The sequence below is a fragment of the Pelobates fuscus genome, chromosome 4 (genome assembly GCF_036172605.1).
Source record: "Pelobates fuscus isolate aPelFus1 chromosome 4, aPelFus1.pri, whole genome shotgun sequence".
NCBI classification, from domain to species: domain Eukaryota; kingdom Metazoa; phylum Chordata; class Amphibia; order Anura; family Pelobatidae; genus Pelobates; species Pelobates fuscus.
The window spans coordinates 384,178,874-384,190,843 of record NC_086320.1 but is presented as its reverse complement, the minus strand read 5'-3'; the positions used below and the strand labels follow the sequence as shown (position 1 = coordinate 384,190,843).

The following is an 11,970-nucleotide window of genomic DNA, read 5'->3' as shown; positions in this document are numbered from 1 at the left end:
TCGTTTAACAGTTGTATCAGAACGGATTGTTTTATGCCATTAGGAATGCATAGTTCATGATAAACTATCTCTGGTTAATAGAATGGTCACTCATATGTGGAGAACAACCTAAATTGCTTTAATTAACCAAAATATTATATAGCATACATATTCTTATTTGCTTAAATATCATTGTTTGTAGTGGATCTGTCACTGTCTAGGGTCTTTGCATAGTTTGAAAAAGAAAAAACAGATGGTGACATCGCCACTTGTCTTGTGGCGGGAGGGGCAAGGCAAAGGTTGAGACTTGCTTACATGTACCTGTCCCTCATGGTCGCCGCCATCCTCTTCGTTATTCTCTATTCTAGCTCTTGGCGCTATGTGTCCGCTTTATATTCTCACACAACAGCATTGAGGTCTATGGAGGATCGTGAGAGACCACACCATCCTCCACAGAAAGGACTGAATTTCTCCATCGCTAGTGATAGTTGTGGAAATGATCAGGCCTGACACCCGTCAAGTAGTAGTCCATATTTTGTCTCTGTATATCTTTTGATTGGGTTTGAATTTCCGTGAGTTTTTCCTAAAGATTTTAGTTGGTGAGAGCGCTGCTTGAACTGAAGGGGTTTAGCAATATACGGATGTCAAAATGTATGTGTGAGGTTATATTTATGTATGCATGTATACACACACAATATTAAACCTGAGTGGCTAAAGCCAACACCAGTGAATTCAGTGGAGCGCTACAAAAGACACTTGCCAAAATTGGCGGTTTTTTGCATTTTTCAAATACTAACGCTAACTTTGGCCAGTGTTTGTGACCAAATGGCTACTGAAAAAGACTGAACATACCACATTTGCAATACCTTGGGTTGTCTACTATTGCAAATGGCATGCCATTATGGGTGTAAATTTATTTCCTGGGCTACTATACAGTCTCAAAGGCAACGTAACCAATCTGGCGAATTTCAATTTCAAATGGAACACGCTATATTTGACCCAGTAACTTCCCAAAACACCATAAAACCTGTACATAGGGGGTACTGTTTTACACGTGAGACTTTGCTGAATACAAATATGTGTATTTTATTGCAGTAAAAGCAAACAGTATTATGACATTGACAGTTAGAATCTCATGTAGAACTAAAAAAATAACAATTTCTTATTTTCTCCCATTTTTTCATATTAAATTATGTTTCATAGCTAAATATGTGATATTAAATGAAAGCCCTGTTTCCCCTGAATAAAATGATATATAATAAGGGGGGGTGCATTTAATATGAAAGAGGTGAATTACGGTTGGACAGACATATCGCGCAAATGCCAGGTTTTGTTCTGTTCACAACGTGTACATTTGGCTCAGTCCTTAAGGGGTTAAAGTGCATTATGTGTAAGTCAAATAAAAACAGCCAGGGAGGATGTTTCACTTGGCTCCACTGATCTTATGGACGCAGCCCCTTTTACGGCTATAGTAGTACATCACGCCTCTGGTCTATTGGCCAACAGACTGAAATGAAAGCGGAGAGGGCTTGCAGCAGATAACAGATCTGCAAGCTCACTTTTAACATACCACAAAGAAAACATGAAGTGCATGTTTTATTTGGGAGTTTATACTAAATTATAAGAGTGGAACCAGTGTTCCTTTAAATGCCTGCACAGTTGCTGATTGGACAAATTTACGGATTTCATGATGTAGTCTGTTGAAAATGTAATCCAGTACATCAAGTTCACACCTGCTGCCGCCACTGTTGATTCAGTAGAATGTGACAGTTTCATAGAATTTAACTAAGATCTATTATCCGTGTGATTTCACCATCAATCAGCAAATTTATGCATATTTGTAATGTTCTTTTAATATTCTGATTTCTCTCCCAGTGTTCCCAAGACATCAGTGTAATTTAAAAACAAATGGACAGAGGAAACCACTTCATTTCTTTTCCTGTGTTGGAAATAGTTTATTTATATAGCGCCAACAAATTATGCAGCGCTTTACAGTGGGTGGACGAACAAATATCCATGCAATCCATTGCCCCCTAATAGAAGGAGCCAAATTTTGCTCTCAGATGTTTTATTTTCTATGTTTAATTTAGCATCAGAGCACTGATAGCAGAATCCCACGTGGCTGTCACATAAGGTGGCAGTTTCCTCTGTCAATACAGGACAGTATTCCATACATTAGTTTCTAGGGCAAACCAACCCATCTGTCATCCAAGCAATTATATTGTGTCCGTTTAGTGTTCTGTCTCTATTAGAAGCCACGTCTGCGGGGCTTAGTCTTGCTCTAGGTGCTGTATCCCGGAACTCAAACTGAATGACCTGCACTGGTCACAGTTAACCTTAAAGGGAAACTCCAGTGCCAGGAAAACAATCCGTTTTCCTGGCACTGCAGGTCCCCTCTCTCTCCCTCCCACCACCCATCCCCCAGTAGCTGAAGGGGTGAGAACCCCTTCAGGTCACTTACCTGAGACCCCACCGATGTCCCGCGGTGGTTTCTGCTCGCCGCCGCTCCTCCCAGTGATTACTTCAGCCAGTGGGCGAGACATGCGCATTAGAGCTCTCGATAAGAAAGCATTGAAAAGCTTTTCAATGCTTTCCTATGGGGAATTGAGCGACGCTGGAGGTCCTCACACAGCGTGAGGATGTCCAGTGACGCTCTAGCACAGGTTTCCTTTGCTATGGACACAGAAGTGCCCTCTAGTGGCTGTCTACAGACAGCCACTAGAGGTGAAGTTAACCCTGCAAGGTAATTGTTGCAGTTTATAAATAAATTGCAGGGTTAAGAGTAGTGGGGGTTGGCACCCAGACCACTCCAATGGGCAGAAGTGGACTTGGTGCCTGGAGTGTCCCTTTAATACAGAGACTCTACCTTTAGTCGTCGGTTTACTCCTGCCCTGCATACTATTTCTTGACAAAGGATTTTCCATAATCCTGTTACAGCATGTTTCCCCTTTATATATCTACACTGCACCCCTTGCTTGAGTCATGTCTGTATATTGGGATCTTTTCTCGGAGTCTAGCGAGGGGTTCACCGGGAGGTGGGCGGGACATTGCTGTATTCCAGTCATGCAAATTCTGGGAGTTTTCCTACAGCCTCACTATTTTAAAGTAATTTGCGCAAATGGCAAATTTAGTTTTCTTTGTTTTTTCTTGTTAGTTCTAGTTTTATATTTATAAATCTAGTATTGAGCAAAAATGTTGTGCTTTACAAAATGCATTTAAAGTGTGTTTGAAGAAATTTCGGAAATTAAGGCTGTGTAAGCGGTATAAAAGCTGCAGTTTCAGCAGTGGATAATGCTGCTATGGCAGTTCTAGTTAATACTATGTCGCTATGCGTTTTGATTTTATCCTTGTGGACTTTATGCTCATTTGTAGATGTTTTGCATGATTTGAGAACAGATATGTGATGTGCAGTAATGCAAGGCTTTGCTCTCTGCTGCCTCTTACTGCGTGAATTGTCACTTTCACACACAAACTGATTGGTATTATCTGCAGATCCTGGATTGCTGCAACAATAGGCAGCGCACAGTCAACAGTATTTACTAAACTCTTTCTGTGTTTATCCTGAAACACATGCACTGCAGGGCTTGGCAAATCTGTCTAAAATATTGTATCACAGAATGACCCAGGACACGCACTTTGTATAAATAGAACAAACACACAGACTGATGGTCAGAAGTCACCTTATCAGACAGTCTGCAACTTACACCCAGTATATAACAGAATGCGTAATGGTACATAGTATTATCCATACAGGTCACAGCACACTAGTCAATCTGTAATAAATGAAAATGTCAATCATTTGTGTGTGATAAGAAGACAGATGGCTAAATGTCCTTGCTACAGATAATTTAGGAATATGAGCTAGAAACACTCTGTGCTAATACACTGCAGTACGTGATGGGGAGAACCCCACTGACCAACACTGCCACAGTACGAGTTGCGGAAACTGCCACTGCCCAACATTCTGATGCAGTACAAGATGAGGAGTCAGTCACTGCCCAACACTCTGCCGCAGTACGAGTTGCGGAGACCTACTGCCCAACATTCTGCCGCAGTGCGAGTTGCGGAGACCTACTGCCCAACACTCTGCCGCAGTACGAGTTGCGGAGACCTACTGCCCAACATTCTGCCGCAGTGCGAGTTGCGGAGACCTACTGCCCAACATTCTGCCGCAGTGCGAGTTGCGGAGACCTACTGCCCAACATTCTGCCGCAGTACGAGTTGCGGAGACCTACTGCCCAACATTCTGCCGCAGTACGAGTTGCGGAGACCTACTGCCCAACATTCTGCCGCAGTACGAGTTGCGGAGACCTACTGCCCAACATTCTGCCGCAGTACGAGTTGCGGAGACCTACTGCCCAACATTCTGCCGCAGTACGAGTTGCGGAGACCTACTGCCCAACATTCTGCCGCAGTACGAGTTGCGGAGACCTACTGCCCAACATTCTGCCGCAGTACGAGTTGCGGAGACCTACTGCCCAACATTCTGCCGCAGTACGAGTTGCGGAGACCTACTGCCCAACATTCTGCCGCAGTACGAGTTGCGGAGACCTACTGCCCATCATTCTGCCGCAGTACGAGTTGCGGAGACCTACTGCCCAACATTCTGCCGCAGTACGAGTTGCGGAGACCTACTGCCCAACATTCTGCCGCAGTACGAGTTGCGGAGACCTACTGCCCAACATTCTGCCGCAGTACGAGTTGCGGAGACCTACTGCCCAACATTCTGCCGCAGTACGAGTTGCGGAGACCTACTGCCCAACATTCTGCCGCAGTACGAGTTGCGGAGACCTACTGCCCAACGTTCTGCCGCAGTACGAGTTGCGGAGACCTACTGCCCAACGTTCTGCCGCAGTACGAGTTGCGGAGGCCGCCACTGCCGAACGTTCTGCCGCAGTACGAGTTGCGGAGGCCGCCACTGCCGAACGTTCTGCCGCAGTACGAGTTGCGGAGGCCAACACTGCCGAACGTTCTGCCGCAGTACGAGTTGCGGAGGCCAACACTGCCGAACGTTCTGCCGCAGTACGAGTTGCGGAGGCCGCCACTGCCGCAGTACGAGTTGCGGAGGCCAACACTGCCGCAGTACGAGTTGCGGAGGCCAACACTGCCGCAGTACGAGTTGCGGAGGCCAACACTGCCGCAGTACGAGTTGCGGAGGCCAACACTGCCGCAGTACGAGTTGCGGAGGCCAACACTGCCGCAGTACGAGTTGCGGAGGCCAACACTGCCGCAGTACGAGTTGCGGAGGCCAACACTGCCGCAGTACGAGTTGCGGAGGCCAACACTGCCGCAGTACGAGTTGCGGAGGCCAACACTGCCGCAGTACGAGTTGCGGAGGCCAACACTGCCGCAGTACGAGTTGCGGAGGCCAACACTGCCGCAGTACGAGTTGCGGAGGCCAACACTGCCGCAGTACGAGTTGCGGAGGCCAACACTGCCGCAGTACGAGTTGCGGAGGCCAACACTGCCGCAGTACGAGTTGCGGAGGCCAACACTGCCGCAGTACGAGTTGCGGAGACCTACTGCCCAACATTCTGCCGCAGTACGAGTTGCGGAGACCTACTGCCCAACATTCTGCCGCAGTACGAGTTGCGGAGACCTACTGCCCAACGTTCTGCCGCAGTACGAGTTGCGGAGACCTACTGCCCAACGTTCTGCCGCAGTACGAGTTGCGGAGACCTACTGCCCAACGTTCTGCCGCAGTACGAGTTGCGGAGGCCGCCACTGCCGAACGTTCTGCCGCAGTACGAGTTGCGGAGGCCGCCACTGCCGAACGTTCTGCCGCAGTACGAGTTGCGGAGGCCAACACTGCCGCAGTACGAGTTGCGGAGGCCAACACTGCCGCAGTACGAGTTGCGGAGGCCAACACTGCCGCAGTACGAGTTGCGGAGGCCAACACTGCCGCAGTACGAGTTGCGGAGGCCAACACTGCCGCAGTACGAGTTGCGGAGGCCAACACTGCCGCAGTACGAGTTGCGGAGGCCGCCACTGCCGCAGTACGAGTTGCGGAGGCCGCCACTGCCGCAGTACGAGTTGCGGAGGCCGCCACTGCCGCAGTACGAGTTGCGGAGGCCGCCACTGCCGCAGTACGAGTTGCGGAGGCCGCCACTGCCGCAGTACGAGTTGCGGAGGCCGCCACTGCCGCAGTACGAGTTGCGGAGGCCGCCACTGCCGCAGTACGAGTTGCGGAGGCCGCCACTGCCGCAGTACGAGTTGCGGAGGCCGCCACTGCCGCAGTACGAGTTGCGGAGGCCGCCACTGCCGCAGTACGAGTTGCGGAGGCCGCCACTGCCGCAGTACGAGTTGCGGAGGCCGCCACTGCCGCAGTACGAGTTGCGGAGGCCGCCACTGCCGCAGTACGAGTTGCGGAGGCCGCCACTGCCGCAGTACGAGTTGCGGAGGCCGCCACTGCCGCAGTACGAGTTGCGGAGGCCGCCACTGCCGCAGTACGAGTTGCGGAGGCCGCCACTGCCGCAGTACGAGTTGCGGAGGCCGCCACTGCCGCAGTACGAGTTGCGGAGGCCGCCACTGCCGCAGTACGAGTTGCGGAGGCCGCCACTGCCGCAGTACGAGTTGCGGAGGCCGCCACTGCCGCAGTACGAGTTGCGGAGGCCGCCACTGCCGCAGTACGAGTTGCGGAGGCCGCCACTGCCGCAGTACGAGTTGCGGAGGCCGCCACTGCCGCAGTACGAGTTGCGGAGGCCGCCACTGCCGCAGTACGAGTTGCGGAGGCCGCCACTGCCGCAGTACGAGTTGCGGAGGCCGCCACTGCCGCAGTACGAGTTGCGGAGGCCGCCACTGCCGCAGTACGAGTTGCGGAGGCCGCCACTGCCGCAGTACGAGTTGCGGAGGCCGCCACTGCCGCAGTACGAGTTGCGGAGGCCGCCACTGCCGCAGTACGAGTTGCGGAGGCCGCCACTGCCGCAGTACGAGTTGCGGAGGCCGCCACTGCCGCAGTACGAGTTGCGGAGGCCGCCACTGCCGCAGTACGAGTTGCGGAGGCCGCCACTGCCGCAGTACGAGTTGCGGAGGCCGCCACTGCCGCAGTACGAGTTGCGGAGGCCGCCACTGCCGCAGTACGAGTTGCGGAGGCCGCCACTGCCGCAGTACGAGTTGCGGAGGCCGCCACTGCCGCAGTACGAGTTGCGGAGGCCGCCACTGCCGCAGTACGAGTTGCGGAGGCCGCCACTGCCGCAGTACGAGTTGCGGAGGCCGCCACTGCCGCAGTACGAGTTGCGGAGGCCGCCACTGCCGCAGTACGAGTTGCGGAGGCCGCCACTGCCGCAGTACGAGTTGCGGAGGCCGCCACTGCCGCAGTACGAGTTGCGGAGGCCGCCACTGCCGCAGTACGAGTTGCGGAGGCCGCCACTGCCGCAGTACGAGTTGCGGAGGCCGCCACTGCCGCAGTACGAGTTGCGGAGGCCGCCACTGCCGCAGTACGAGTTGCGGAGGCCGCCACTGCCGCAGTACGAGTTGCGGAGGCCGCCACTGCCGCAGTACGAGTTGCGGAGGCCGCCACTGCCGCAGTACGAGTTGCGGAGGCCGCCACTGCCGCAGTACGAGTTGCGGAGGCCGCCACTGCCGCAGTACGAGTTGCGGAGGCCGCCACTGCCGCAGTACGAGTTGCGGAGGCCGCCACTGCCGCAGTACGAGTTGCGGAGGCCGCCACTGCCGCAGTACGAGTTGCGGAGGCCGCCACTGCCGCAGTACGAGTTGCGGAGGCCGCCACTGCCGCAGTACGAGTTGCGGAGGCCGCCACTGCCGCAGTACGAGTTGCGGAGGCCGCCACTGCCGCAGTACGAGTTGCGGAGGCCGCCACTGCCGCAGTACGAGTTGCGGAGGCCGCCACTGCCGCAGTACGAGTTGCGGAGGCCGCCACTGCCGCAGTACGAGTTGCGGAGGCCGCCACTGCCGCAGTACGAGTTGCGGAGGCCGCCACTGCCGCAGTACGAGTTGCGGAGGCCGCCACTGCCGCAGTACGAGTTGCGGAGGCCGCCACTGCCGCAGTACGAGTTGCGGAGGCCGCCACTGCCGCAGTACGAGTTGCGGAGGCCGCCACTGCCGCAGTACGAGTTGCGGAGGCCGCCACTGCCGCAGTACGAGTTGCGGAGGCCGCCACTGCCGCAGTACGAGTTGCGGAGGCCGCCACTGCCGCAGTACGAGTTGCGGAGGCCGCCACTGCCGCAGTACGAGTTGCGGAGGCCGCCACTGCCGCAGTACGAGTTGCGGAGGCCGCCACTGCCGCAGTACGAGTTGCGGAGGCCGCCACTGCCGCAGTACGAGTTGCGGAGGCCGCCACTGCCGCAGTACGAGTTGCGGAGGCCGCCACTGCCGCAGTACGAGTTGCGGAGGCCGCCACTGCCGCAGTACGAGTTGCGGAGGCCGCCACTGCCGCAGTACGAGTTGCGGAGGCCGCCACTGCCGCAGTACGAGTTGCGGAGGCCGCCACTGCCGCAGTACGAGTTGCGGAGGCCGCCACTGCCGCAGTACGAGTTGCGGAGGCCGCCACTGCCGCAGTACGAGTTGCGGAGGCCGCCACTGCCGCAGTACGAGTTGCGGAGGCCGCCACTGCCGCAGTACGAGTTGCGGAGGCCGCCACTGCCGCAGTACGAGTTGCGGAGGCCGCCACTGCCGCAGTACGAGTTGCGGAGGCCGCCACTGCCGCAGTACGAGTTGCGGAGGCCGCCACTGCCGCAGTACGAGTTGCGGAGGCCGCCACTGCCGCAGTACGAGTTGCGGAGGCCGCCACTGCCGCAGTACGAGTTGCGGAGGCCGCCACTGCCGCAGTACGAGTTGCGGAGGCCGCCACTGCCGCAGTACGAGTTGCGGAGGCCGCCACTGCCGCAGTACGAGTTGCGGAGGCCGCCACTGCCGCAGTACGAGTTGCGGAGGCCGCCACTGCCGCAGTACGAGTTGCGGAGGCCGCCACTGCCGCAGTACGAGTTGCGGAGGCCGCCACTGCCGCAGTACGAGTTGCGGAGGCCGCCACTGCCGCAGTACGAGTTGCGGAGGCCGCCACTGCCGCAGTACGAGTTGCGGAGGCCGCCACTGCCGCAGTACGAGTTGCGGAGGCCGCCACTGCCGCAGTACGAGTTGCGGAGGCCGCCACTGCCGCAGTACGAGTTGCGGAGGCCGCCACTGCCGCAGTACGAGTTGCGGAGGCCGCCACTGCCGCAGTACGAGTTGCGGAGGCCGCCACTGCCGCAGTACGAGTTGCGGAGGCCGCCACTGCCGCAGTACGAGTTGCGGAGGCCGCCACTGCCGCAGTACGAGTTGCGGAGGCCGCCACTGCCGCAGTACGAGTTGCGGAGGCCGCCACTGCCGCAGTACGAGTTGCGGAGGCCGCCACTGCCGCAGTACGAGTTGCGGAGGCCGCCACTGCCGCAGTACGAGTTGCGGAGGCCGCCACTGCCGCAGTACGAGTTGCGGAGGCCGCCACTGCCGCAGTACGAGTTGCGGAGGCCGCCACTGCCGCAGTACGAGTTGCGGAGGCCGCCACTGCCGCAGTACGAGTTGCGGAGGCCGCCACTGCCGCAGTACGAGTTGCGGAGGCCGCCACTGCCGCAGTACGAGTTGCGGAGGCCGCCACTGCCGCAGTACGAGTTGCGGAGGCCGCCACTGCCGCAGTACGAGTTGCGGAGGCCGCCACTGCCGCAGTACGAGTTGCGGAGGCCGCCACTGCCGCAGTACGAGTTGCGGAGGCCGCCACTGCCGCAGTACGAGTTGCGGAGGCCGCCACTGCCGCAGTACGAGTTGCGGAGGCCGCCACTGCCGCAGTACGAGTTGCGGAGGCCGCCACTGCCGCAGTACGAGTTGCGGAGGCCGCCACTGCCGCAGTACGAGTTGCGGAGGCCGCCACTGCCGCAGTACGAGTTGCGGAGGCCGCCACTGCCGCAGTACGAGTTGCGGAGGCCGCCACTGCCGCAGTACGAGTTGCGGAGGCCGCCTCTGCCGCAGTACGAGTTGCGGAGGCCGCCTCTGCCGCAGTACGAGTTGCGGAGGCCGCCTCTGCCGCAGTACGAGTTGCGGAGGCCGCCTCTGCCGCAGTACGAGTTGCGGAGGCCGCCTCTGCCGCAGTACGAGTTGCGGAGGCCGCCTCTGCCGCAGTACGAGTTGCGGAGGCCGCCTCTGCCGCAGTACGAGTTGCGGAGGCCGCCACTGCCCAACACTCTGCCGCAGTACGAGTTGCGGAGGCCGCCACTGCCCAACACTCTGCCGCAGTACGAGTTGCGGAGGCCGCACACTGCCCAACACTCTGCCGCAGTACGAGTTGCGGAGGCCGCACACTGCCGCAGTACGAGTTGCGGAGGCCGCCACTGCCCAACACTGCCGCAGTATGAGGTGGGGAGATCCTCTTCTGTTCCTGTCACTTCAGCTCCAGGAGCCGACATTGCTGCTGTACTCTTGTGCATTGAGGTCAATGGAATGCCCAGCTGTGGTATCCTCCATAGACACGGCTAATATCTTAAGCCGTCACTGGTAAGCGCTGGGCGATTGACCCTTGTAGATGGCAGTAGCTCTGTTCAGTGTCTAGAAGGGGCAGTCCTCTAGACTGTTTTGGACTTAAGTTAAATTTCAAAGCAGTCTGTAGGAGTATTTCATAAAGATTTCGTTTTTGTGAAATACTAACTTTGCAGGGAGGTGCAGGTGCCGCTTTAAGGAGCAGTAATCAAGTAGATTGATTACTGCTTTAGTCCCTTGGATTTTTGATCCACTACCATGAGTGCTTCTCCTGCTCCCTAACATTGTCTTTACAGGAAATGAACGTGGCTCTAGTGATTCCCCTGCAGCTTCTTTGATAGCTGTTGTCCATCTCTAAACTTCAGGAATTTTACCTGTTTCAGTTTCCTGATTTCTTGTGTATTACATTTAGTTTTTGGTAGGAATATGTAGTGTGGCTAAAATCAAAGCTATCCAGAAATGTCCTGGACTGCTTGTACCTTTTAACTGCTCGTCCTACATTATTTGTTCTATGCTTTCCTTTCTACCTCACAGGCTAAAATGCCATCTGACTCATTTACCATTAATAGATTTTTGTGACCAGCCAGCCCCCATCTTTACAGATTTTATGAAATAGAACTAACAAAAAGTCAGAGTAGAATCACATTTGCATAACAGTGTAATCAAGAAGACAAGCATTTAAAATGTCAGTGTTGAAGCACAAGACTGTGTGGGACACGAGCTATGTGTTTGTAGTTCCCCTTATTCTTGCATAGCAGTACATTTGTTACTCTCCCAGGGCAAGGTGATTTTTATTTTTTTGTTTTTTTTGAGAGGGGGGGAGGGTTATATTTTGGCTGATTTGTCACTCCCAATGGGGCACAACGAAACCACGTGGAACATGTGGTGCTGTAGAGCAATTTGGGGAGGTATACCTGTTTGTGAGTGTACATGAGCAGATACTCTCCATGTATTTATACTGCAAATCTAATTTATAATCTAAATGATATTGTGTCTAGCTACACCCTGCTCATTAAGCCGGTCTAACGGCTCTCAGAATATGACAGTCACTGATATATCCCATTGTACAGCACTGCACAGTTTGTATCAAACCCCTCATTGATTGGTGCTTTCTAACACTCACCCATGTTGACCAGTTTCATACGTTTCCTAATTGGATTGATGCAGGATATAAAATATTATTGTAACATAGTGTTTTCTGTTGGAATGACTTGCTATTAAATGAGGGGGGAATTAGTGGCATCCCGCAGGTCACAGTTTGTGTATGGGGGGGGATCTCTTGTTGCACACACTGCTTCTTGCATCCATTTTTGTGACTTGTTTGGACTTCATTTTCCTGTTTGTCAAGCTGCATGTTACGAAAACTTTACGGTAGTTAAAAAATATAAAAATAATAATACTGTAATAATAATCGGTGGGAATGCAGACTGCCACAGTGTGTGCTCCAGATATGCTACCATTATTATTCTCTAAACCAAAAGGAAACCACTTTCCCTCACACTGGGGCAGTGTATGAAAGATCACGATAAC

The 11,970-nt window shown here is 54.8% G+C and overlaps 1 protein-coding gene across 1 annotated transcript in view; it reads left to right on the top strand.

Annotated features, from left to right (window-relative positions):
• LOC134609243 (KAT8 regulatory NSL complex subunit 1-like) overlaps nucleotides 1-11,970 on the top strand; it is a 64,934-nt gene that overhangs the window by 32,064 nt on the left and 20,900 nt on the right. The gene's annotated exons all lie outside the window — the stretch shown is intronic.